Below are 26,191 nucleotides of genomic sequence, written 5' to 3'. Positions count from 1 at the left end.
CCTTTCTTGTCTTCCAGGTGACCTGTGGGAAACCCCAAAAATGTGATCCCCCACATGTGCTCCAGTGCAAACGGGAAGGGTAAATCTGGAGTGCACTGGTTTGGAGCCTGTTTTTGCTGCAGGATGAACGAGCCCCTCACCTTCCTCTATTAGCAAGTCACTGCTCTTATTTAGAGCTCCAGGATATCACCAAGCATGTTTGTGTCTTGGAGTGACACTTGTAGCTCTGTGGTTGTCCTTATTTCTCTCCAAATAGATCAAAAGCCTGACAGGAAGAGCACAAAGAGAAGCACGAGAGTTGCAGAAGATACTTTTGCAAGCCCAGATGTGAAAGTGTGGTGAATAATTTCTTCTGCTAGCTTCTGTTTTTCTACTAGTAAGTTCTTAATGGCCTTACAAGGTTTTAAATTGGTCTACCTTACCTCGTTATCATCTAACTATTATTTTAATGCAAAGTTACAAAATATATGTGTGTTAAAGTGTGTGGTATATAAGAGGTAAGAAACATGCAAAAAGAATCAATAATTGTGTGTTTTATAATTTAAGAGAAAATAATATCGTCTCAGATGACTGTGACTACAAGAAATGAAGGTCAGCTGCACTTATGATTATTTTTTTCTGCAGCTGCTGTTGCAGGTTTCAATACCTTTAGCTCCTTCTGATTAAAGGCATTTTATCATGGTGTATTTCTATTATTTTTTTTTTTACCAGTGAGAGCTTTTTGATAGAATCCCTAAAAGAGGACTTGTATTTGTAGGGAGACTGAACACATGGGATTTGAATCCTAGTTAACAGTGAATTTTCTACTATAGGAAGTAAAAGCTTATGAATATTTTCCTTGGCTCTGAAAGTGGGAGCTGACACTAGTTTGTATCAGAGTATTTTAACTAATGATTATGACAATACTTATCTGCTAATTTGTTTCTCCGTGTCTGGAATCAGTATGCTAAATATGTGTGAAATATTTGGAGCTCATGCTAAAATTTCCACTAGCCAAATACTTATCTGCATTTCACTATTATTGAAATAATGATAATAATAAAAATAAATAATAGTAAACACAGTAACTGTTTCTTTTTGTGAGTTCACTCAGCTAAAGTAGGAGATCATAACATAAGCTGAACACATCTTCATTATTTTGATAAATCTAGAGTAATGTCATTTAACACCAAAGGCTTGTTAGGAAAAAAGCCTGTGTGAGTTTTTTTAATGCTGTGCTTTTGTTTAGGAAGTTATATATTTCAAAACTGACTGAGTGCTGATTGCCACAGACACTCCTAACATACAGATATTTGTAATCTACAACAGGATCTACAATAGGACTTGAACTAATTAATTTATCTCAGTTAATATATCTGTGCAACCTATCATGCTAGGTTTGATGCCAAACTTGGGTGATGCTGAAGAATTTTCCCAGTTGTACAACAAGCATGAGAAAGCTTTCAAATTGAGGGAGAAAATGACAAACAGGAAATTTGTATTACAGGCTTGATGGCTGAATTTCTTAAAATGTAAATTATTATGAGTTGGGATACTGTTATTTACAAATAAACTTAGTTTTTTATCAGTTAGTTATCAACAGTCACTGTCAATCATTTTTGTATTTCCTGTTCATATGCTTTAATCTGTTAAAGTTTTTAGTTGTCTGTATTTTGTGTCTTTTTAGTGTTGGCATTGCATTGAGCAATATGGTTGCCTCTTAAACAAATGTGATATTGTTTTTATAAATACATGTCAAACAGGGCTTTTTTTAATCATTGAACTTATTTCTGTTTGACATTGAAGAACAAACCTCAGAATACTCTCTCAGTGCACTGAGAGAAGCTGAGGTTAAAGGATGGCTCTTATGGAATGAGAGGAGGCTGCAGCATCACTCAAACATTTCTCGTGCTGCCGAGCTCCTGCCTGAGAGCTCCAGTCAGTGCAGTCTCCAGGGACATTCCTGAAGATCCAGCTGCTGTGGCTCTGGGACTCTCTTCTGTTCTCTTTCCACAAAGATTCATCTCTGCTGTCCATCCTGGTATTCTCTGGTGCAGACTGGCCTCTGTCCATGCTGCCAGACTGCTGCTGGGCCCCATGGCACTGGTCAGAATGGAAAACATCATTTTTATTTCTCAGAGGAGAACTATCACCAACCATAAATTCACATATTTTTGCTTGGGGAGCTGTTGTTTCTGTTATTTGACTGTTGTAGCACCTGAATCTTAAACTTACAAAATTGTAACATTCCTGGTATGAAAATTGGCTTAATGGGATAAGGATGCAAATCATAAAAAGAGGAACAAATTATTATATTTCTTTTTTTAGGCACTTGCAACGCATTCATCATCCTTTTCATGCAAAAGACTATTCTTTAAATCACAAGCAGTTTTTAAAACCAAGGTTGAATTTAATTTTATCAGCCATGTGTCTTAGAAAACGTACCCTCCCTGTTTGGACATTATTTCCCTGTGTGAAGCTGTGAGTGAGTTTACAGGCTTAGCAAGGCCATAAGTGATTTGCTTTGTACAGCTATTTGGTATTGCCCTCCACACCAACAATCCTTTAGTATAATAAAATACATGTCTTTCCTTCTTTACTAGAAGTTATAGAGAAGTCTTCTGATCATCCAGCTATGAAAAGCACCATGACTGGTTCTGCCCAGAAGCTGCATGAATACATGTGGAGCAGAAAAGTTGCTCTTTATAGCCAGCTGTAAAATTCTTTCAAGCCCTGTTAATGTTCAAGCCTGAGAAGGCTTTTCTCACCAAGATATAGAATAGCTTCAGCACACCAGCCTTCAGCAGTGTGTATGAGTCAAGATTTCACTCCAAGCCTACACTTTACTGGTGAAACTCAAAGTCAGCCAGCCCATTTCAAGAAGAAAAATGTCATTTGGTTCCAGTAAGCATCCACAGAACACACTCCAGATTTGACAAACGTTGTAATTAGTTGCTTTTGTGTGTTTAGTACACAGTGCAAATGCTGTAAAATGTTTTTCACATGATGCAACATTGCCAGCAGATAATCACTGGAGCAGTAAACCAAAAGAATTTGTGTATATCCTACAAGATGCAGGAGGATAAGAAAATGTAAACAAAAACCAAGAGCTGAATTTTTCAGATGATACCATTCCTTTTCTTTTGTTAAACTGATTTGTTTTTAAATGCTACTTTTTGTCAGTTTCTCTAGAAATTGATTAGAAAACCCTAAACCAATGTTGTGAAAATGCTTTTGTTTCTGTCCTAGTTTTGACTGTATGAATCTTTTTAGAACATTTTCAGTTTAATTATGCAGCACTAAAAATTGCAATTAAACTGAATTTGCAATTGAAACTGCTCATTTTAGTTAACTGTCAAATTTACTATGGTGTTGTGAAATAGGGACCTTTATTATTATGAGGTGTTTTGTAAAAAATTACTTTTTAAAAAGGAAAAAAAATGTCATATCCCTCAGTCCTATCCTAATAAGCCAAGAATTTAAAGACATATCCGACTAGTGAAGATGGTAACTCTCAAAGCACAATGGAGTTTCTTGCAGGTGATGTCTTAAAATATTGGCAAACTGCAAGTATGGATGGTATTGAATAAAGTCTTCTTTTTGTGTATTTAATATCTTTTGTGAAATGTGTTTTTCAAAGGTGGGTGGAAGGCTAAAGTTGCTTTAAAGTAGTCCAGTGATAATCTACTTGTCTTAGGGATATCTGACATGTCCTGTTTTGCAGGATGCTATGATGCAATTTGATGGATATTGTGTATTATATGAGACTCTACGAATCTTAATATCTCTGTTCCTCTGTTTTAGCATGTGATGTACAGCTCTGTGTACATAGAGCAGCTCAGACGAGTGTCTGAGACTACCCTTTTCCTCTAAGCCCTAGGCATTTTTATCACTGTGCCAATAAAAGGAAGGGGATTTATGGGGTACTGCTTTTTAATTCATTCAATTCTCTGTTCATTGTGAGGTTAATGTTGTTGATCTATTTTTCTCTTGAAACAAATAAAAACAATATGTGCTGACACTGACTTTGACTTTTGACATGGGAGATAGAGGTCAACATTTAATTCTATATTTATAGACTACATGAACAATATTATCTGTATTAAAAACTGTTCACTCAGTCCTTGTCATTTTACAACTTAGTTCAGTAGCTTATATCACATTGAACATTTTCTGCAACTCTGATCAAGGTGCCATCATTTACAGCACTTCACTTAAGGGGTTGTCAGCCTTTCCATTAAAAACATCTTTTTTTCAGTGGTTCATAACTTGACTAGCTAAAAGAATTACACCAACACTGACCTGGGGCTTTTTTTTAAAGCAAAATATCCATTAAAATAAACCCCAGTCCTAGAATCCAAAACTCAACAAAGAACCCAAATAAAGAGAGGAGGTGACTTGTATGACACATATGCCATGGCCAATTTTATTTATGAAAATGATGTGATTTATCAAGCAGGTATAAAACTGCTTAAATATTTAACCATTTCTTTATACCTGAAATACTCTTGGCTGTGTATAAGAGGTGCTTGTCAACTTTTAGGTGCCTCGTGCCCAATCTACTGAGAAATGGGGTACCAGTGCCAGGGTAATGATGTGATGATTGTAATGAGTGTGTCAGGTACATCTGTACCTGTGTAAGCCCCCTCACAGAGGAACTTACAGTTCTGGAGGGCATTGTCCTTCTCAAATGAAAAGAATGAATTTTTCCTTTTCAGGAAAGGTGAAGGAAGGACAATCCCATTTTCTTTTAGTGGGTACTAAAATTGTGCATGAGCATTTCTTGGGATATAGAACAGGACTTTCAGATCCCTTCAGATCAGGTAAAGTGATGTCACTGAGACAAATCTTTTGATTTTCTGTGCTGTTTTGATATTCCTGGTATAAGGTGTAAGGGCGTTTGCTGATTTTTAGGAGCTAAGGACTGTCACGTCTAAATGTTCTTCTATTCTTGCTTGCAGGATGAAGGCCTGTGCTGTACCTTTATTATCAGGAAAGAAACTGAATTATCAATGCAATTATTAATAATCTGCTTTGTTTTCAGAGATTATCCAGTATTCTTTGAGTCCATGGCAAGAAATATGAGATTAAAGTTGTCTTTCTATGCAAATAACCAGTAATATTTTCCACTGGTTGCTTTTTCATCTAAATATGTACTTCCTTGGTAATAACAAGAACAAACAAAATGGAATAACCCACACGGTTTAATCTATCTGTTTTTAAAATATCTTAGCATGTACCATATTTATGTAAAAAACCCTCCTGAAATAGCTATTGCAATCTGTAAGTTTTTGCAATATGTGAGGTTTTATATTAATATGCATATACATTGGTCAATATTAACTTCCAAGGTATTTTAGGTAAGGTTTATAGAAATTGTTAAGCATTTTAAAGTGTTCTGTAATTCATATATCTTTATCAGAAAGCAGAGAATCTGCCACATTTTGTATGTGACTATCTTAATAAGGGCTGTGAAACTGAAACATTGATGGATCATGTTACATACCAGGCATATCTGAAAAGTTTTTCATTAAAATGAACTCGTAAAGACTCTTAGTGCTTGCTTCTCAGCAGATGGCAAGAGGTGTTTATTTGCCTTATGGAATTCTTTCTGTTTATATACAGAGAAACGGAGAGGACAGCTCTGGAGGATCCAGTTAGTACTTGTAGGAGTATTTAAAATATATATGGTTACTATTAGCACTAAAAGTTCAGTTATACACTCCTTTTTTAACCAGTTCTACCTTTGAATTAAAACTATTCCAAGCATTGGACTTCTTTGGAAAAAAATAGAAATATATCTTCCTGCCATGGAACCCAGTGTGATAAAGATTTTAATATAAGGGCTTTTTTAAAGTCAAATCTTTCCCATTCTGTGTCTTTCTTTCCTTCTGTCTGCCTGATTTGCTATTAAATAGCTCCTGCTCTATTTCTGGCACTTATGAACTTTATTTCTCTTTTCTTGTCCCTTTTCTTTCCATCTGTTTGCTGCTTTCATTGTCTCTTAGCTGCCGTTCCCCATTATTATATCCTTCAATCTGCAAATCCACTCCCATATGTGCTCTTGTCCTTCCCTAGGCCTCCTGCCTTTTGATTTTTTCCAGATCTCATTTCCTCTTCACCTGATCTGGCTTTATTCAACTCTGCTCTTGTCTATCTTTCGGCCTGTCTCAGGCCTCCCTTTTTCCTTCTGTCCAGTTGTGAATCCATAAACTAAACAAGACTTTGGCAGAAGAAGTCAACAAATGTGGTGTTCAGACCAGAGCCTGACAGCTGGAAAGGGAAAAAGGGGATGCAAAAGCCAAACTTTTGATTAGACTGGTGTGAATACTTTTTAATGAACAAAACATTCATTGAATGTAACCTCTTCTGCTTTCAAAGTTTCCTGCAACAGATTGAGACATTCTGTATTTTATGTAGTTAATATTATTTATGAATTTTATTTGAACATATTCCTGATATGTTTGTAACAGTTTATGCTAGGAACCATGCTTTGTGCTGTCTTGGGCATTTACAAGGATATAAAATGTTATTATTTGAATTTCTGGCTTGGGTGAATTACAGAATTAGGAATTGTGCAGATTGGAGACTTCATCAGTATAAAATTAAAAATTCATAATTATAGTTAGGGAATTGAAATTTAATTTAAGATGTGATTTGAAGTTGGAATTTGTTTTTTCTAGAAAGATTTAAAGAACTGCCAAATATTATCACATCAAATGACATTTTAAGTCGGAATGGACCAAATGTCAGTTATTTTTGCCAAATTCCTGTAAAATTCTTGAATAAGTAATCTTCCTAATTTGCAGACTGCCTGCTCTCTCTAAGTTTGGTACCTCGCATCTGTGCTAACCAAAAATAAAAATTTAAGTATTTGACTGGGTTGAGTTTTGGGTTTTCTTTGCTGTACTGCTTTACTGAGGAGAGATGCACCATGTCTGCAGGAGTACCAGCACATTTACATGGGTAAAAGTCCATTAGGAGTGCATGCACCTGTAAACAGCAAACGTATTAAGATTGTGTTCCCCCAGCCTGACAACATCAAAAATACCCAGAGACAGGCTGAATTTTGAATTAAAGACTAAAAGGCTAATCTGATAATGGTATACTCTGTCCACAAACTCCTGGTTAAAGAGCATCCCCTTCACCTGAAACTGCTTCAAAATGCCTGGTCTTGTTTTAAATAAGTAAAATTCAAACCTTAACATTGTTTCTATGATAACAGCATTTTAGTTACAGCTCCCAATTAAAAAATTAATTCCCCAGTCTGAAGGCGTCAGACTGGATTACATTCTTTGTTAAAGGAAAAAAGGAAGAATCTTCTGTCTGGTGACCTTTATTTTGGCTGAAGGCTAATAGAAATAGACATTGAGCTCTAGAGAGAAAATTCTCCAAGGAAATGTGCATACTGATATTACTTTATTTACATTATTGTTTTCTAATTCAAATAAGAGTGCTGCTTTTGGGGCTATGTACATGATTTCCCTGCATGGCTTTGCAGCTGAAGCTCTTGCAGCCCCTGCCAGCAGCTGTGGCCTCGGTGGGTGTTGGGACACTTCTGCCTGTCCCCTCTGAAGGGGCTGGGGCTGCTTCTCTTGCAGCTGCTTCCCCAGCACACTCTGCCTTAGCTCTGCCTGGGGAAAGCTGGGCCTGTCCTGGATGGAAGCTCTCAGGTTGATGTTTGTGTGTTGTTCTGTACCACAAGTTTTTTTTCCTTGGGTTATATTGCCTTTGTGCTGCTGTGTGAGTGCAGAGTAAAGGGCACAGCACAGGCTTAGACCTCCTGAGATGCCACCAGTGTGATGGCTCTGCAGAGCTGTGACAGAGAATGAGGAGAAAGAGTTGCAGGAGATTGTTGGAAGCTGCTGGTCAGAGGGAGGCCAAGGAAGAGATCTGCCTGGAAAGACAAAGTGGATGAGGGGCCTAGTCTAAGGGTCCCTCCTGTAGGGCATGTTTGGGTGTAATCACCTATGAGTTCACAGCCCTGCTCTGGTGCCCATTTTAACATGTGCAGGCAGATTCACACCAGAGTTTCATCTACCTGCATCATAGAGGAGTTTGACTGGAATAACAGGTAGAGCACATTTCTGGGATTTGCACAGGGAAGTGGCCCTCCCCATTATTATTGATTCCCATCCTTGACACAGGTTCTCCTCTGTTATAGCACTGCCACAGGAATTCCCTGCTGGAGTGCCTGAGCAGTCTAAACTGAGCCATACCTTGCTGCCTTATGAGCTCCTCTTGCTCACGTGCAGTGAGCACTGCATCTCACTTACCAATGCCACATGCAGGCACAGCTAGTAAATGTTTTTCACTGTTTTTGTGTTGATTTTTGTTTGGTTGGGTTTTATTTTAAGTACACTTACAACTCTGAGGTAGAGAAGGCTGGGAAAGTTGATTTTTCTCTGTTCTGAAGCAAAGCCAAGAGAACAGTTTTCTGTGATGTTTTTCTGTCTTGCAGGCTATCCCAGTGGCCTTACTCTTGGAGAAGAGGAGAGTTCAAGAAGCCTTCTCTTCTGCACCTAGAATGAAAAGTGAGCACGTGCCTTCTCACTGGCAGGACCAGTGCTTTCCTGGCTGATGATGCAGAGACATTGAGCTTGCTTTATGGCAATTCATTAATTTCCCTGGAACAACATACCTGCAGGAGTGGAAGGTCTGCAATGAAATATACTTTGTCTAGAAAATGCTTTATTGCTCACTGCCTAACAAGAGCCCCTCACGTGGAACTTTCTTGTAAGTGTTCTGTTTTACATCCATTTACTTCACTTTTTACTCTTGTGAAAGAGAAGAGAGGGAGAAGTAATGTTAGGAGTCTGATATCTGCTACTATTTGTTATGAAGGTTCTGTCTCCCAGGACATTGTTTGCCCATCTTAACTGGTAATGTTCCTCAAAAACTCAAAAAAACTACCATAGCAGTAATGAATCTTTGCTGATGGACATCAGATGTTTTCCTGGGGTTTAAAAGAGTCTAAAAGAAATCAAATTATTCAATCTTCAGAAAAGTTAACAGGTGTTCATATCAGAGAGGTAATGAAATATTGCCTCAGGTAGGGAAATAGTGCTGTAGTGCACCAGTAAATCAGAACTCTCTTGTTCTGAGCTGACTGAACTTGCTTTCAGTAGTTCAGCATATCTTTGTTTATAAATCTAAATGCTATTGTGTTGTATTGTACTTTGCAGTGTAATAAATTGTAACATTCAACATTAACTGGTCAGGCTTCAGTGATAACAAAAGTTCAGCAGGCTGGTGGCACTCTGATCAATATTGCCTTCTATTTATAGTATTGTTACAAATTGAAGTTTTATTTAAATTAGACAATGCTGAGAAGCTTACAGTGGATCAATAAACTAAAATACAGTAACGGATTTTAATTCATGGCTGATATGCTGCTAGTCTTTTGTCACATGCACCCTTAATGTCCCCTAAACAAAATCACATTTACATATCCTGTTGTCTGGCAAAGCTGTAAAACTGTTTTAAAGAAGGAACATTTTGATGTGCAATGAGCAGGAAAGATGTTGGATAGGAGGAGAAAAGGCCAGATAGCTTCTGTTTGGTTGGGGATTTTTTGTGTGCTTGTTTTGCTGTTTTTCTATTCGGTGAATCAGTATAACCTGAGCTATATTTGGTGTACACCATATAGATGGTGCTCATGCTTGGATTCTCCTCTGCTATTCACACCAACATTTCTGCAATGGCAGCAGAACTGTTTTTCTGTTACTCATCTCTCTTATGAGATTAGATTGTAGCTAATATGATATGTCTTGCTCTCAGGGGCCACCACCAGGTTTTGGGGTTTGATCGGGGATATGACAACCCAAAGACTACTGAACAATATTTTTAGTACCTTTGCTTGAATTAAAATACGAGGTTTTCTTGCAATTATTAGAATTTGATTTCTGTCAGCCCTATCTAATCATTAGGTGATAGTTCATATGTGAGCTACCAACAATATCTGAGCAATCAGCCCTGGGTGTGTGCATCAGCTGAAGACAAAGGAATTGATGTGTTCCTGCTGACTCAAGAGGAATGGTCAAGAATCTTAATTATATATTAATCATCATGGTCAGCTGGCACAACCAACAAAGTCCCTCTCACACAATCCAAAATAAACTTGGAATAATGATGTCAGAAAAATCACTATAGAGCTTTTACAATGCCACTGATTTATCTGAAGAAGAGTTTTGAGATGGGTGATTAATAGGGAGATTTGCCATTATACACTGTTAAATTTTAAACAAATTTTAAATATTCTTTGAAGATTTCCCTTTTGTTCTTCCAATAGCAAGCTTAGGTGCTCTAGAGCTGAGGGAATAATTCAGTCTGACCTCCTAAATGTTGCAGATAAGAGAAAGAGATGAAAAAATGCCATATATACCATATGTCTAACAAGATTTGTAAGTGTATTCCCCTGCCAAAAAAGATCCAGCCCTTTTTTTCCAACACAGTAACTAGCTGGCAAAGCCTAGGCTGAGTGTCCCTCTCCCAACATGTCCTGACCCTTCACATGTCCTGCTGCTTTACACACAGACATGGTGGTCCTGTGCACTTGTCATGGGCACAGTAATAAACAATGCCCTTCTGTGTCTCTATTCCAAACGCCACTTTGAATCCCACTGCTACTTTTCTTCCTTCCCACCAAATGTTTCAGGCAAGACCAGAAGCAGGCCAAAGATTTAAAATACCTGCTCTTGAGGCAGCTGTGACAGAAAGAAAACAGAGAGATTAATAGGAAATTAGAAAATAAAAGTTCTGGATTAACTAAATAAAACACATTTTCTCTAGCTGAGATTAGATGTTCTATCTGTCAGCTCTGGAGACAGACAAAGCATGGATGTTTGTGGCAAATGTACGGGGGAGTGTGTGAATCTTCCTTCTGATGTCTGGATGTGGGAGGCAGAGCAGGGGTGAGTGTCACAGGCATGTGGATAGTTAGAGGGGGTGACTGTAGGGCATCCTTGAGGCACTAAAGAGGTATTTGGCTTTTTCTCATTGTCCATCTGGGAAGTGTGCACAATAACAAACTGGGTAGGGGATATCCCAGGTGGGCATGAAGGGCACTGAAAATCCTCTCAGGGTTGTTGTGGAAGGGTCTGAGCTCACAGGAAAGTAACAGCACAGCCGAATGTTTTGCATTTCTCCCAGTCTGCTGATTCTTTTGTCCTCCGAGTTATCTTGTTCTCAGGGTCAGTAATCCTTGCATACTGGCTGATACTTGTGTCTTCTAAAGTTTTGCTTTCCTTCTGGCCTTGTGTTTCCCTACAAGTCTCTAAGCCTTTTTAAAAATATTTTTATTATTCTCCCTTCTTTGCTGCCACCAGGTTATTTCTCCTTCCACCTACTGCTGTGGCTGCTGCCTTCTCAGTGTGTGAAGTACCATTCACATCAAATAAAGAAGGAAGTAGAGCAGGCTTTTAACTTCAGCTGTGGGCACAGCTGGGGGGAGCTGCTTTCTAGCAGCAGGAAACATTGTCTTCTTGTTCTGTAAGAATTTCTGAGGCTGGTTTTCCCAGATCAAAATGTAAAAGAGACTCCACTTCATCCAGAGATTATACTTATATGTGTGTGTACATAGATTCATATATATACACACACACAAATAATATATTTTCTTTAATCTTGACCTTCTCTCTTCTCAGATAGTCTTCCTCCTCCACCTTAGCAGTGATGGGAATCTCCCTGAGAGACCTGAACCTATGGAGTGTAAAAACTGGAGAGAGATTATCTTGTGCCTTTTTCTGGCTTTTGTCATCGTTCTCCTTTTTGGTTGGATGACAGCACTGTGATCTAGAGAGAGAGTGAGACAAGCAAACTGGCTGTACTCTGCCCCATTTGGCAGAGAATACTAAGATCTTCTGAAATTAAAGTCCATAGTTTTAATAGCATTTTTGAGACCTCATCTTGCATATTAGAACTTAGCCAGGTATTAGGTAATTTAGATAATAAATTCTCTTCAAAGTGACCCATCATCTTAGTATTTATTTTTTTTCTAGAGGATGTAAGGCATAAAAGCAAGCTTTGTAGTTTTATATCTGTCAGCATGTCACATAAATATCTCAGTAACTACTGATCTTATCACCATAAAACTTCCATTTATACAGTTAGACATGTCATGTTGGTCAGTTGCACAAAAAGTTAAGTACATGCAATATTAAACTCCAACCCATGCCAGCTCCATTAGCCCACATCTTGAAGTTCTCTCTGAACACTATTAGAGAAGTGGGGGAGGAGCAGGAGAATCAGACGAGGATGGACTCATGTTGAAAATTACTGAAATGATGAAAGAGTTTGCAGAGGGATGTTTGGAGTCTTTGCATTTCCCTGAAAATCAAAAGATCTGTTTTCTGTTTGATGAATGACTTTAATAGTTTTAATGACCTCATATAATTTATTTGATTGTATTGTTCATTTTTATTAGAAAATCAGCCTAGCAGCGTTTCAAGTTGTATCACCTTTGCATGTCAGAATTGAACTCTGATCTAAACTTGCCATCTTAAAACTTATATTACTTTTTTTTTTCATTTTTTTATTAAGGGTTAAATTCAAAAAATGCTGAAGTTACTTATTTTTTTTAAGATTTAGACTGGTTCCTAACAGACTTGGCAGGAATGTGTCTTTAAAAAGCAGTGTAAGCAATTACTTTTTTCTAGAGTAAAGTTTGTTGGGAGTAATAGTTTAGAAATTGTGCAATTTGTTCATTTGATTTATGTTTTGAAAATTCCCATGAATACTTCAATTAATACTGTTTGCTAGTCTTAAGTTCTGCTGCATGTTGTGTTTTATGCATGTTTGTAGAAATATCTTACATAGTAAGATTATTTGTGAGTCAAGGCATTGTCAGGTTAGGTGAAGTTAAAGGACTTTCATTTTATGAAAATATGTATGCTAATTGTCTGCCTAATTTTATCAAATTAGTTAATTTTATGTATGGAGACTATAGGGAAAAAAAAAAAAAGACTGAACATATGTAACTTGGTCCTCTGCGAGGCCTGGAAACTAAACTGGTTCCTCTCGTGCACGTGTACTTCTACAGATACTTGCAGCAAATTGCAGGTAAAGTAAGCAGTTGGTGTCACACATATATCTGCCTAGGCCAAATTATTCAGCTTCTGGAAAATATTAAGAAAGTCACTAACTTTGCATTTTTGTCCTTGGTTTTACATTTGTGTGGATTCGGCAGGGCAGCACATTATTTACTCTAAGAAATATAGGGAACATCTCTCATGCTTATCTTTACAGAAATCCATGAGGCTGCATTTTTTTGGCAGCACTGATAGCAGAAAATCTTTCTGTTGTTAATGATACAAAATCGACTTTGCTATGGTATTCCCCAGAGAAAACAGTGCATTAAAAATAATGGTGGTTAAATTTGTATGTGTTCAAGAGTGTTACAATGTGAGGGGTGAGTCCAGTGTTCTGAAACAGTGAGACATGTGCAATGCTGAAAACATGCATGCTGTGTAAAAGCACGTAGCTTCCCTTATTTCAGTTAAAATACTTGTGTGTAGTCTCCAATTTTTCATTTATAAAGCTGTGTTTAATTTAAGGCTGGGTTGAGTGTACTTGTCACTGAGTCCACTATTGGCAAGAATGGTCATTAAAAAAATATTAGAACTAAACTTGATTTGCCAGGATCCCAAATGAAGAGGAATCAAGGAGAGATTTGAGTAGTGGCCTTTTTCCCTTCTCCTGAAGGAGACATTATCAACTCATTAACTACAAGCCTGCACAGAGGCCCCAACTGTGACTCTTAAAGCAAGAAATACATTTCTTGTGGTTAAGATTGACTTTCAGCATGCCAGCTGTCCCTCTTTTGGAAGGATTGGCCTTATTTTTCAAGTAGAACATGTGCCATCTTGATTACCCAAACTCTTAATTCAATGCTGTTTTATGCTTTGTCTCCTCAAAATATCCCTTACATCCAGCTTTGATTGGTGGGTAGATGTACCAGTACTGATCAGCTTAATTACCAGTGTGAGGCAGCGCAATGCAGACATGAGGTAGCAGCACACCTTTCCCAGCATTCTGAGGTAATTAACCAAAAAATATTTCCCTGCCACCTGTCTAGCCTTGGAGAAAATCCAGTTTTCTTTCCAAGCTATGGGAAGGGGGGATCGGAGCAGAGTTTGGGTAGTAGGATGGTTATCCATGTGGTTTTTGTTCTTCCCTGAGTCATCTGCAATGGTTAAGTATGGAGGCTGAGGCTGCTACTCCCTGACTTTCCCAACTCCCAGTATTGTATCTGTAGCTAAAATATGTGAAGAATTAAGGTGAGCCATGTAGGAAACCGTGAGCGGTGATCTTACAGGGTTCACGAAGTCTGGAATGCTGAATATACCTTGGGATGCATCAAGAACAAGCATCAACAAAGTTTGGATTTACTATGGCCAGGTTAAAATTCCTTTCTTTTTTTTTTTTTTTCCTTAGTTATTCAAGGCTTAAATTCAATTCAATAACAATTAAAAGGCTATTTTTTTTTTTTTTTTTGCGTGTGTTCCATGCTTAGCAGAAATATGCTGTAATTCTTACCATGCCTGGGTGAAAACATACATAGTCTAGTTACATTCATTATCTACAGCAAATTAAATACAAAATCTCTTACACCCAGTGCTTACATTGATATAGCATTCCAAACCAAAAAAAAAAAAACAGTATAAAATATCACAAAAACATAATGTGGATAAAAAAATTGTTCTACAAACAAATTGCTTTTGATTTTATTTTTAAATATTTTTGTTTCCTATATTATATTGAAAAGTATATCAGAAATTAAAAAGTGATGATAGTAATTCTGGAATAACTTCTGAGTTCTGATGGATTGTAAAGCATGCAAGCTAATGGATGTAGTCTACCATCCACGAAGAAGATTTCTATGGTTAAAGCATCCCAGCTGATCTAAAATATTTTTCTAAGACACTGATACACCTTATGGTTTCACGTGGTCTTTAACTGGTTTTGATTCAATGAAGATTGTACAAAACAAATAACTTTGCTATTATACCAAAATCTATTCCCATGTCATGTTTCTAGAAAACAACTCGTGTTTGAGACAAGTTCAATTATCTGTAGTTAGTTTTTTAAATTTTTTTTTTTAATGCTGGAATAGTTATTCTGCCATGGCTCAGGAATAGCTAATGGAATTTCATTCAAGCCTCGTTTAAAAAACAAAACCCATGCTTTTTGGCAGGACACAAGTGGGAAGAGATTTAGTCCACAAGATATATTTTATCCTGGCATGTGGGAGAACAGTTGGTGGAAAATGGTTTCCCCTGTAGCCAGTTAGAAACTTTAACTATCTGCCAGTGATTGCTGTGAATGTGGTGCATGACATATCATGAGAATTCACATAAATAAAATGGGAAAAGCATCCAGTTCAGGACTGCCTCTATGGGAGGGTTGGGAAGAAATATATGATGAGAGGGAGAGAAGAGTTTTACAATCAAAACTTCTAGGAGTAGACCTCTGGAGCCCTGGCTGGGATACTGAGACCTTCTGCAGTAGTTGTCTTTAGATTACATTTATTATTTTGTCTGCCCTGAACTGAGGATAATGGCAAGTTTATTGTTAGTGCTTATGGGCTCATTGTTCAGAATTACGTTACTTGTAACTGTGACACTATGATACAAACAGAACTTACAAAATCTGAAATTTAAAATTGTTGAAAAAAATTTTAAAATTATCCATAGACTATGAACATTTCTAAGAAATGTAAGAGTTAATGTTAAGCAGAATTTAAGTGTCTACAGTTTACCACTTTAACTAGACTATATCTAGTTAGATCTGAATTAGTGACTCTTATCCATGTTTCTTTAATCTTTTTAGCCAGTTGAAATTTCTGATGAATTTTGGAAGTTCAAGCAAACTTGATAAAAACATCCCCCTCCTACTTATGCTATTTAATTCCTACTTGAGATAAACTTGCTCTGCAGTACCTGTGGCTGTAACTGAGGTCAGAAATAGTGCCAGAATTACCAAGCTGTGTGTTGAGATGCCAGGCATTTGACTAGAAAGTGGAATTTTTGAAGCATTATGCCCCACTAATTCAGTTTTAGCACAAATCCTCATAATGAAACAGCATTAAGGCTTTCAAAGTTTGCAGCCGTGATGCTTGCAGGGGTGGTGGTAGCTGGCCCATGGTGTGCTGGTGCCTTTGCGGCCATGGGAGGTTTTCAGATCTCTTGAATGCTTTTTTCTGTAGTTTCATTTTGCCTTTACCAGGCACCCCAATCCTTGAGGTGAGGCCTGGTGAGATGGGTGAGTGAAAGGTGGCCAAATTCTCCTGTATGTGCAGAGGGCCTGCATGGGCAATCAGGTGACATGGGGGAGCAATGGATCTGGAAGAACCAGAATCTGGTGATTCTGAGGATTTGTTACCTGGACAGCTGCATTCAAGGGAGAAAAATTCCAGTCAGGCAGGAGCTTGAACTTGTGCAAAAGGCAAAAGTTCAGTGCAGTGGTGATGTTTTGTGAGGAGATGTGATGGGGACCTGCGGGGAGCAGGGCCTCCCCCTCAAGTGGCAGCAGGCAGGGGGTGCCCATGGAGCCAAGTGCCAGCCTGAGCCCCTGCACAGTGCTGGGCCTGCCTGTGCAGTGCTGGACATCCCTGGGCAGTGCTGGACCTCCCAGGGCAGTGCTGGACCTCCCTGGGCAGTGCTGGACATCCCTGGGCAGTGCTGGGCCACCCTGGGCAGTGCTGGACCTCCCAGGGCAGTGCTGGATCTCCTTGGGCAGTGCTGGACTTCCCTGGTCAGTGCTGGAGCTCCCTGGGCAGTGTTGGACTTCCCTGAGCAGTGCTGGGCCTCCCAGGGCAGGCTGGACATCCCTGGGCAGTGCTGGGCCACCCTGGGCAGTGCTGGGCCACCCTGGACAGTGCTGGACTTCCCTGGGCAGTGCTGAACACCCCTGGGCAGTGCTGGATCTCCTTGGTCAGTGCTGGAGCTCCCTGGGCAGTGTTGGACTTCCCTGAGCAGTGCTGGGCCTCCCAGGGCAGGCTGGACATCCCTGGGCAGTGCTGGGCCACCCTGGGCAGTGCTGGGCCACCCTGGACAGTGCTGGACTTCCCTGGGCAGTGCTGAACACCCCTGGGCAGTGCTGGATCTCCTTGGTCAGTGCTGGAGCTCCCTGGGCAGTGCTGGACTTCCCTGAGCAGTGCTGGGCCTCCCAGGGCAGTGCTGCACATCCCAGGGCAATGCAGGGCTGGAGGTCCAGGGCCAGGAGGCTCCTGGTGCAGTCAGGCCTGGCAGGTCTCCAGGTGTCCCGTATTTCCCACAGCAAACCTCAAGTGCTTGGCAGCATGAGAGCAGCAGTGAGGGACATCAGGCTTCTCAGCCTTTTCCTGAAGTAGAATATGTCTGTGTTTCTCTGATCTATTGGTTTGTGTCATTTTCTTGTTTGTTTTATTTCAGTAATAAGATTTGCCACTAAATCTACTGCCAATTTCTGCTCCAAAATAAGCAGCTCCTGGAGTTTTTTGGTGGTAAAAGAGGCATTCACACCTTCAGGAGGAGCAGCAAGCCCAGCAGTTTGGGCCCCACAGACTCATAGCAAGGCTGGAGCTGGAAAGGACCTTAAGGATCATCCAGATCCAGTCCCAAACTCTCCAGGCTACAGTGGGAGCTGGGAGTCCCTCACAGAACTCACACCTCAGAGAGACTTTACTGGTTTGACGTTCCTCCCATCACACAAAAAACCACTTCAGTTCCTCTCATTTGAGGCCACTGACTTCTGTATGCCATGCCAGAAAAGTTGTTGAGAAATAACTTTGAAAAATCCTCAGAAACAAGAATGTGCTTTGTAATACTCTCAGTTCTTCAGTGATATTTGTTTAAATGTGTTACTTACATTGTTATCCATTTTTAGTTGAAATGACTACTGAGATCATTAATCATTATAAAAGCATTAATTAAATAAATATCTGATTTGATGATTTTTCATGTTCACTACTTTACAAGCATGTGGATTAGAGGAAGAAAAAAAATACTCCTGTGTTGTCTAAATCCTTTTTTGTTCTTCTGCTTATTTGTTTATCTGGCCTTTGTCCTGTGTCGAACTCTGAGGGGTGTATTCCTGTGATATTGAAAAAATAAGCTCAGCAATTTTTAGTTAGCTTTTTGTCATGCCCCAAAATGACTCTTCTGGATACATTTTCTGACCCAGATTCAAATTACAAGCATGGACTCCTGGTTTAGATAAGGAATAGTCAGTTTGGGGTTTCCTCTGCCATATGAGTTTTTTGTTCTGTTTCATAACTGTGCTGGAGAATTTACATCTGGGATTCCATGTCTTTGTTTCAGTGTCTGTATTAAAATAAGAAAACACTTATATTTATTCAAGATCCTGATGCAAATACATTGAAGGGAAGTTTAGATTTCTTTCCCTGTGGGAATTTATACTTTAATTCTTTGACTTATTCTTGAGAGAACAAGAGACCTTAGTGTTATATAATGAAATAATTCATGGTACAATTAATGTGATGTTGGAGAAGAGCAACATGATATGCTGAATTTAAATAACGGAAACTGATCAAGAGGGACATCAGCATTAAATGCTCAATAGGATTGACGTAACAAATGCAAGATTGCCACTGCATTTGAGTTGAAATACTGTCATCTGCTGATACATTCCAGGCAAATTTGTTGATAGACTAAACATTTTGATAGTCTTTCCATTATTTCTTTGAGCCATCAGCTTTTAATTTTCTCTTTCTAGTTAATATACTTGTGTATAATTTAAACAGAAAACTGTTCTGTTTCATCATAAAAGATTTGTCTGTTACTTTTGGTGTGTAAATCAAGTGGACAGCAAAACATTCTTGAACTTGTTTTTTGAGGCATTTGTTGACAACAACAGGAAAAGAGATCACAGAGACCGCCAATAAGTGTGGACATCAATTATTTTTTAATTGTATAGGAGTACAGTACACTAATTAAAACTAGTATATCTTGCAATGCCAAAGGCAAAATTAATTATTAATTTATATTAATATTCAGAAGTAGCACAAGGAATACATTAAAAAAGATTTTGTGGCTGTGACTGAGATCTTGTTTTGCTTTATATTTTAGTGAATATAGTATGTTAGCTAAATTTGAATAGTTAAATATGCATCCAAGAGATTATAGGCATTGAACAAGAATGTTCTCTTTAGACTAGTTGCACAGTGACAGAATATAAGAAGTAGGAAAAATTCTTTAAAAATTCTGGGGCTTTGGTTTAGCTTGTTTACTGACAAGTATAAATACACGTTATCCTGCTGTTGTTATTGTAGATACTATAATTATTGGGTTGTTTATTTTGGTTATGATATCTCGTATTCAGTAGAATAATCCGCTTTCTACTTCTAGAGTCCAGCTCAGCAAATTAGATCTGTCCTGCACTGACTTGACAAACCTGATAAGCTTCTGGACAAAGTTACTTCTCTTCTCTGAGCAAGTGATTTGTTTATTCATTCCTTCCACAGGTCAGGCTTCAGTCTGCTGTAGATAACTCATTGGAAAATCTCCAATCTGGTTCAGATGTTCTATCAGAAAGGAAGCTCTTTGAACTAAAAAATGGATGTTTCCCAACTATTAAAGACAAAATATTAATAGACTTTTAATACACCTGCTCAGCAGGGTAAGTTATGGAATGCAATATTTGATTTTTTGGAATTCACAAATTTTAAAAAAAAATTCTGAAGTAAGTTGTGCTTAGCTTTATTGAAGTGAGTATAGGAAAAATACAAGAGAAAAGATGGTGACTGTTGTGAAACATTTGTAAAAGAGCTTATGTCTGTTGTTGTTTTGAAAGTTATGTCCAACTGTAATGGGAGTGGTGTATTAGAAATCTTATTGAAGTAGTTACACACTCTTGTTAAATTTTTTTAGACTATTGTGATTAATTATTTACGATCAGACAGGCAAAGTTTTAGTTGGTGTTTTTTCGGTTTTGTTTTGTTGTTTTTTATTTTACTGGACCTGGAAATATTTCCCTTTCTCTGATCCTTACATAGAAGCATATTGAGATCTTCATTTCACTTATTAGGGTTAATTATAACTCCTGTAGTCATTCATGTACTCCATAGAAATATGGACATAGATGGCTGTATTTTAGTATTTCTTTAACAAAAACCTAAGGTAAATATCTCCCATATTCATATGCACTTTAGTGGTGCAGAGCTGCAATTCAGAATTTAGATTTCACTTCACTCAAGCACCTTGATCTCCTATTATAGCAATACATGTACTATGATTTTAGCTTAGAAACTGGATTGTACAAGTTTGATTGTTACAAATACCCAGAGCTTTCCTGTTGCTTTGTTATAACAAAGCAAGGCATTAAAAATCTTAGTTTTCCAATATTCTATTTGTGTGTTCCATGTAAGTGTAGACGCCGTTCTTGTTCTCTTCTAAAACAGCTGGGTACCTCAGAAAAATCAAATTGTGCCCTCCCCTTGAGCTGCAATGTTGTTAACAAAAGGAGTGGTGATAATGTTCAGCTTAAGTCTACTTCCAGGTCTGTGCTGCCTGTGGATTCCTACCTCTTCAGTGCTCTGTCCAAGACATGGAAAATGTTTCTAATTCCCATATATCTCTGTGCTGGTGTATGTGCATGCATGTCACAGAGTCGTGAAGAGGAGGAAGCCACTAATTCACTCTGCTGTCTTCCCAGAGGAATCAGCATATGTGGGAAGAGTGGGCTCTTGAAGGCAAACACTGTTCTTCATTCTACTTTGAAGTGCTTGCCTTACTAGCTTGTCAGTAAAAATTGACAAAATACAACTCACTTCTAAAAAGATAAATAAAAACTTTTCAGAAAGTTACCTATCACTATGCTAGAAAAATAGCTCTCAGAGCTGCTCTTGGTAATTCTTCTGCTCCCTGTCCTGACTCTATTGCTTTCTCAGTTGAGTGCTGTGGTTGTCCAGGAAAACTAGAGAACACCTTATGGAATAACATCAAAGGGAGGCACTTGACAAAGACAAGCAATTTAGATGCTCAGTTCTGGGAATGTATTGACTGAAGATGAAAGCTCTTTAGGGAAGAGACTTTGTCTTCTATTTATATAGAATCTTGCATAATTTAACAAATGTTGGGGACACTATTAATCTCATCCAACTTTAGATGTCTACAGTGTAGCTGTCAATCTTAAGAGAAGATCAATTGCACTCTAAAAGTGTCTGTTTCTCTCCACTGACTATAAAGGGAGCCCTCACAAGTAGCTCAGGTGCAGATGGCTTCATCTATATTTGGGCAGATGAATCCTGCTCTAAAATGCTTTCTAATGTGACAAAATAATAGTAATTGATATTTTAAAAAAATCCTTGTGAATGTGTTTCATTCATAGAGCAGCTCAGAAAATGAATGACAGCTGCTGGTTTTGGTTAGTATTACATTCAGCAGCAAATGCTAGGGGTTGGTAACATATCCACAACAGCAGCAATCCATTCATAGCTTCTTGAAACGTTAGTTCAGGATATAAATATGAAGTAATTTGCTTGCTCAGTGCAAAAGAATAAAGCTGAACACCTGAGTTGTCAATACCATAATAGCAGTTCAATAGGAAATGCTGTCTCCAACTGGAAAGACAAAACAGTATAATTAAAATCCTTACGGGAATTACAGCAAAAACTTTCCTATACTGCTGTTACTGAATCCTCTGGATCAGCTGATACTGTTTTTGAACATCTCAGAAACTGTTTACTGGTATTTTTTGGAGGGGAAATGCTGTTTTGAAATATGAAAGAACATCATGTTCTTCTACAGTAGCACCTGTGTCTTATTAGTGGCAAATCACTATGCTTAAAAGTTGGCCATGAAGAATCTACAAGACAGTGAATCAGCCGTCTGCTCAGCAAGGAGTGTTTTAGCCAGCAGAGATGGACTGATATTGCTCTTTCATACAGTGGGCATAAAATTCATGGCTGCAGCTGACCTCTATTATAATGCAGTCCATTCAAGGTAAATATATGACAAGCTATTCCTAAAGCTGCTTTAATTGATATGTGGGAAAGTAATACAACAATATCCGGAGGAGCATCCTATGGTAGATATATGGACCTGTGCTTAACTGAATTATTGTAATCTCAATACACATTGAGCAATATTCCAGGCAGCCAGTTTTGTCTTGCTCACCCATAAAGGAAATTGTAGGAGAGACATAAAAATGCATGTATGAGAAACAGGGAAAAAATACTGATCTATGAGGCTAAACAGTTGGTCAGTTGGTATGGAGTACCTGGATGCCAAAATAACCCAGTCTAGATTCAGACTTACAAAGTGTGTACCTCACCAATTTCCCTAAAAACTGTGTTGTGAAAAACTGGAAGACTGAATTCCTAAATATTTAAATTATATGTGTCTGAGAAAAATTAACAAGTAATAGCAGACAGCACTAGGTATCTATAGTATGTGTGATGCTACCCATATTTTTCATACTTCAGTTTTTAATTGTTTCTGCCATGAATAGTTTTTCAACTGAATAAGTAGTCTTCATTTCTACAGAATGCCTTTTATGAGGGTACGAATAGGGAGTTAAAAAAGACTTACTATTCCAATTCTCCCACAATCATCAAACTCTTAAACCAGCTCTAAAAAATCTCCCTGTTTTTTCTGAGAAATGAAGTCAGCATGTTTAGGTTTTGAGAAATTCTATACTGAATACAGTTCTGTATAAAGATTCTCTATGGTTGTGTGGGAAAGCATCAGAAATGTAAAAGCTGTCCTTTCCAACTCCTACTGGATTTTTTTTTTTATTTTAAGATGTATTTATCATGCCATCCAAGTGGGATGATCTCTTCACAACTGATTAATATGAAGAAACGAATCAGTCCTGGTTAGATGGGATTTTCTTCAGAAATGCTTTTTGCTCAGGCAATACCTGGAAATAGAAAGAAAAGGAGGGTGTTCTGGAGGACTTAAGAACAAATCTGCTTCTGGTACAGATGTAACTGTATCCAGTTTTTAACCATCCTCTCTGCCTTAAGTTGCTTTCTGATTTCTTACACCAAGTGGTGCTTGCAGTCATTTCTATCTGCAGTATGAGGGAGTATTGCTGTATTTTAACTATTTATAAAAGTTGAGGTTAGAGAAAAAAAATCCCTATTTCACACTCATGGACAACCTTCTCACAAACTATGTGATTCTCCCTGACTTTAAAATGAAATTCAACTTTTTGAAACCTGTCATGCAAATACTGTTTTAGCAGAGCCTTCATCTAGGTGCATGTGTTCCTGCATAAATAACTGCTTGTTTTATTTAAAACAAACAATCAAACAACCACAAACCAACAAACTTTTTATTTTTAACGTGTTTATATTCCTGTTTAAGTACAAGTACAAAACCACTAAGGTAGGGCAAGATGGATTAGGTCCATTCTTTGCACCTTCTGCACATCTGTGTACAAACAATTACATTGAGGCAGCCTAAGGATTAGTAAGGGCACAGTCACAGAGACAGGATGAAGAGAAGAGCCAGCTCAGCTATCAGGTTGTGCCTGTGTAGCTGGCATTCACATTTACATACATGAAATGAACACATTCGTCTGGGAGTCACAAAAAACCCCTGAGTCAAATGGCATTTTGCAGATTTTTCTTCTGAGCAGAAATGCCACTTTAATTGAAGGCAACCAGTGAAATAAATGCTGTATTTTCAAGAGACATCACAGAGTGCAAAGGTTGTGAACAAAGCAGTAACAGCTACAATGAGCCACCAGAAGTAATAGCGAAAACTGTCTTCTATAGCATATGCACAGTTCAGGCCTTTTCTTCACACCTCAGAATGCAACAAGAATATCCATCAAACTCAATCTGTTGCTCTACCAGTGGAGATGTATTTCAAATAGAGAGTGCAGGCAGTTACCTGGGAAGATCAACTCTTCTGTAAACAACTGAGATCTATGGGTAGCTCTGGTGTCAACTCCTCATTTTCTCTTGAACTGCTCACCCACCAGCCAGAGCTACAAGCAGGGGGCCTCTGTGTGGAATACTGATTTTTAATGAGCTCTTCCTTTTAGAATATCTATAATTTTGGATAGCTAATTTCTAAATTTATAATAAGTATATAATCAGTTTCACTAATTTAAATGACTAAAACCTGAGCTGTCCAGCAAAACTAGATGATGTCTGAGTTTGCAGTGTGCATCAAATATTTTTGTCCTTAATTTCCTCTTTTACATCTGAACCACGGTGAACAGCTCCTACCTGTGTATGTGAATGGCAAGAAGCTTTGCTCAGCAATCAATCTAACTGCAATGCATATTCCATACCATTCATTTTACTTATAGTAGCTCAGAATATGTTGTGTCCATTCATGAGATATCATGTAATGGTTAAATCTGTGTTTCTTACCCCCTGGAAGGTTGTCTGTTTCTTTACTGACTTGTTATCGAATATCCAAAGACAGTACTTGAAAATTTCTCAACTTGAGTTCAGATCCTACTTGACCTATGATTTTCTGGGTGTGAACAAAATGTACCAGCTGATCTTTCAGTGAAAAATTCAATATATTGTTAGAATGGCATCTTAAATACATTCCAATGTAAATTTAATTCTGTACATAGCAATGATCTTGAAAAATTTCTTAATTGCTTTGACTTCTGATAACATGCAAACATTGTCACTAGAAATGGCATATGCTATATTTTGAGTAGAAAAAAAAAATGTGTCTCCTATCTTTGCACATGTTTTTGTGCTGTTAATCATGGGATTTTAAAAGCTCAGCGTGTTCTTATGTAAGACTACTCCTTCAGGATTTGTTAGATTTGCGTTTATGAGTAATTTTTAGACACTACTGATACATTTTTTTTATTGCATGGGGAGAAAGCTAAGAATGCAGAGGAATTTTACTTTTTTCAGATTTTGTAATTAATTGAAAAATTAATTAAATTCTAAGTGAAAATTCACATTATCATCTTGAATTCTAGAACTATTACACTGAAATTTCATGGAAACCAGTAAATTTGTACTCTGTCAAACTTTGCAAGCACATAAATCATTAAGACTCTGTTCTCTCATTCTCATCTTAATCAAGAATAAATTCCTTTTCATAATCTCTAGTCTACAATAGTAAACTAAATAGCAGATCATTAGAATAATTAGAATTCTAGTGGCAAACAAACGAGCTCTTATTATTGTTTGCATGTGAAGTAAAGCTCTCAACTCATAATTCACTTAAAATTCTTCAGATTTAAACATAATATCATGATGTTTTCATGAACAAGAGAACAAATGAAGCCTGACCTCTTCATTTAATTCATGAAACATTTATCTTCTCTGTTCACCACACCAAGGCTGGGAAGGGTCTGGCAGTGCTGGGAGAAGATGGGAGCTGACTGGCCAGCTGACTTCTGCTAAATGGAAGGAAGTATTGTGTCTGCCTTTTGTGCACGTAGTAGAGATGCTATAGAGGTCTTTCTTCATACAGCTAATTTTCATGAAATCTGTATTGCTATAATTACCTCTAATTATGCTGTGTCACATAGGGCAATGAATCCAAAAGTGATTAGGGAGAAAGGGAAGGTTGGGCAGTTAACATAGGCTATAATTTCATTCAGTTTTCATCTTCAGAATTACTACTTTCTTGCTTCTCATTTTACCTCTGTTTCTCTTACAACAGTCTACCAATTTTCAGCTATGTTTATGTTTCTGTTCTTAATGGTCTTTTATCCCCATGTACCTTTTTCAACACTTTTTGTGTTCGGAAGGTCCCATCCCAGATTTGGATTCCTGATCCTCCTAATCTTCCATCTCTATGATCCTAAACCCCGTTTGTTTTTTTAACGAGTCATGAAACACTAAATTGCTTTTTCCTTAGCTTTTTCATTCCTCTGCACTTAATTTTTAAAAAATAATTTCTCTTTTAAAAAATAATTTTTCTGTCATTCTTGCCAAGAAAAGTTTCCTGCCAGCAATACTCTAATAGGCACTGCTCTGGTCATACAGGTTGCAATATGCCATTAGTGAAAAAGGGCTCCCATTGAGAGATGCAGACATAGAACAGGAATTTATCTTCTCCCTGGCTGATCTGATCCAAACTTCCTGTGTTTACTGTGCTACAGTTGCAGCTCTTGGTCCAAGAAGGGTGACTCTGAAGAATAAGATGAGGTACACTATTTCTCTGCATACTTTGCAAATGTCAGGTCTTGACCAGAGGAAGATTTACTGATGCTCTTCATCCTTCTCTCATCTTGTGAGTCCTCTGATGCTGCCTGTCCTCATTTCTGCTATGTGAGA

The 26,191-nt window shown here is 37.9% G+C and overlaps 1 long non-coding RNA gene across 1 annotated transcript; it reads right to left on the bottom strand.

Moving 5' to 3' along the window:
• Window positions 1–289: 289 nt before the first annotated feature.
• On the bottom strand, window positions 290–16,517 carry LOC135279349 (uncharacterized). The gene is made up of 3 exons (XR_010346619.1): window positions 16,360–16,517; window positions 8,346–8,501; window positions 290–2,082 (listed from the first exon to the last, which is right to left on the bottom strand). It is a non-coding gene; the product is annotated as an uncharacterized LOC135279349 (long non-coding RNA).
• Window positions 16,518–26,191: the final 9,674 nt, after the last annotated feature.

This window comes from Passer domesticus, chromosome 12 (genome assembly GCF_036417665.1).
Source record: "Passer domesticus isolate bPasDom1 chromosome 12, bPasDom1.hap1, whole genome shotgun sequence".
In the NCBI taxonomy this organism is placed as follows: Eukaryota; Metazoa; Chordata; class Aves; order Passeriformes; family Passeridae; genus Passer; species Passer domesticus.
The sequence above is the reverse complement of the archived record's forward strand: the minus strand, read 5'-3'. Positions and strand labels throughout refer to the sequence as shown.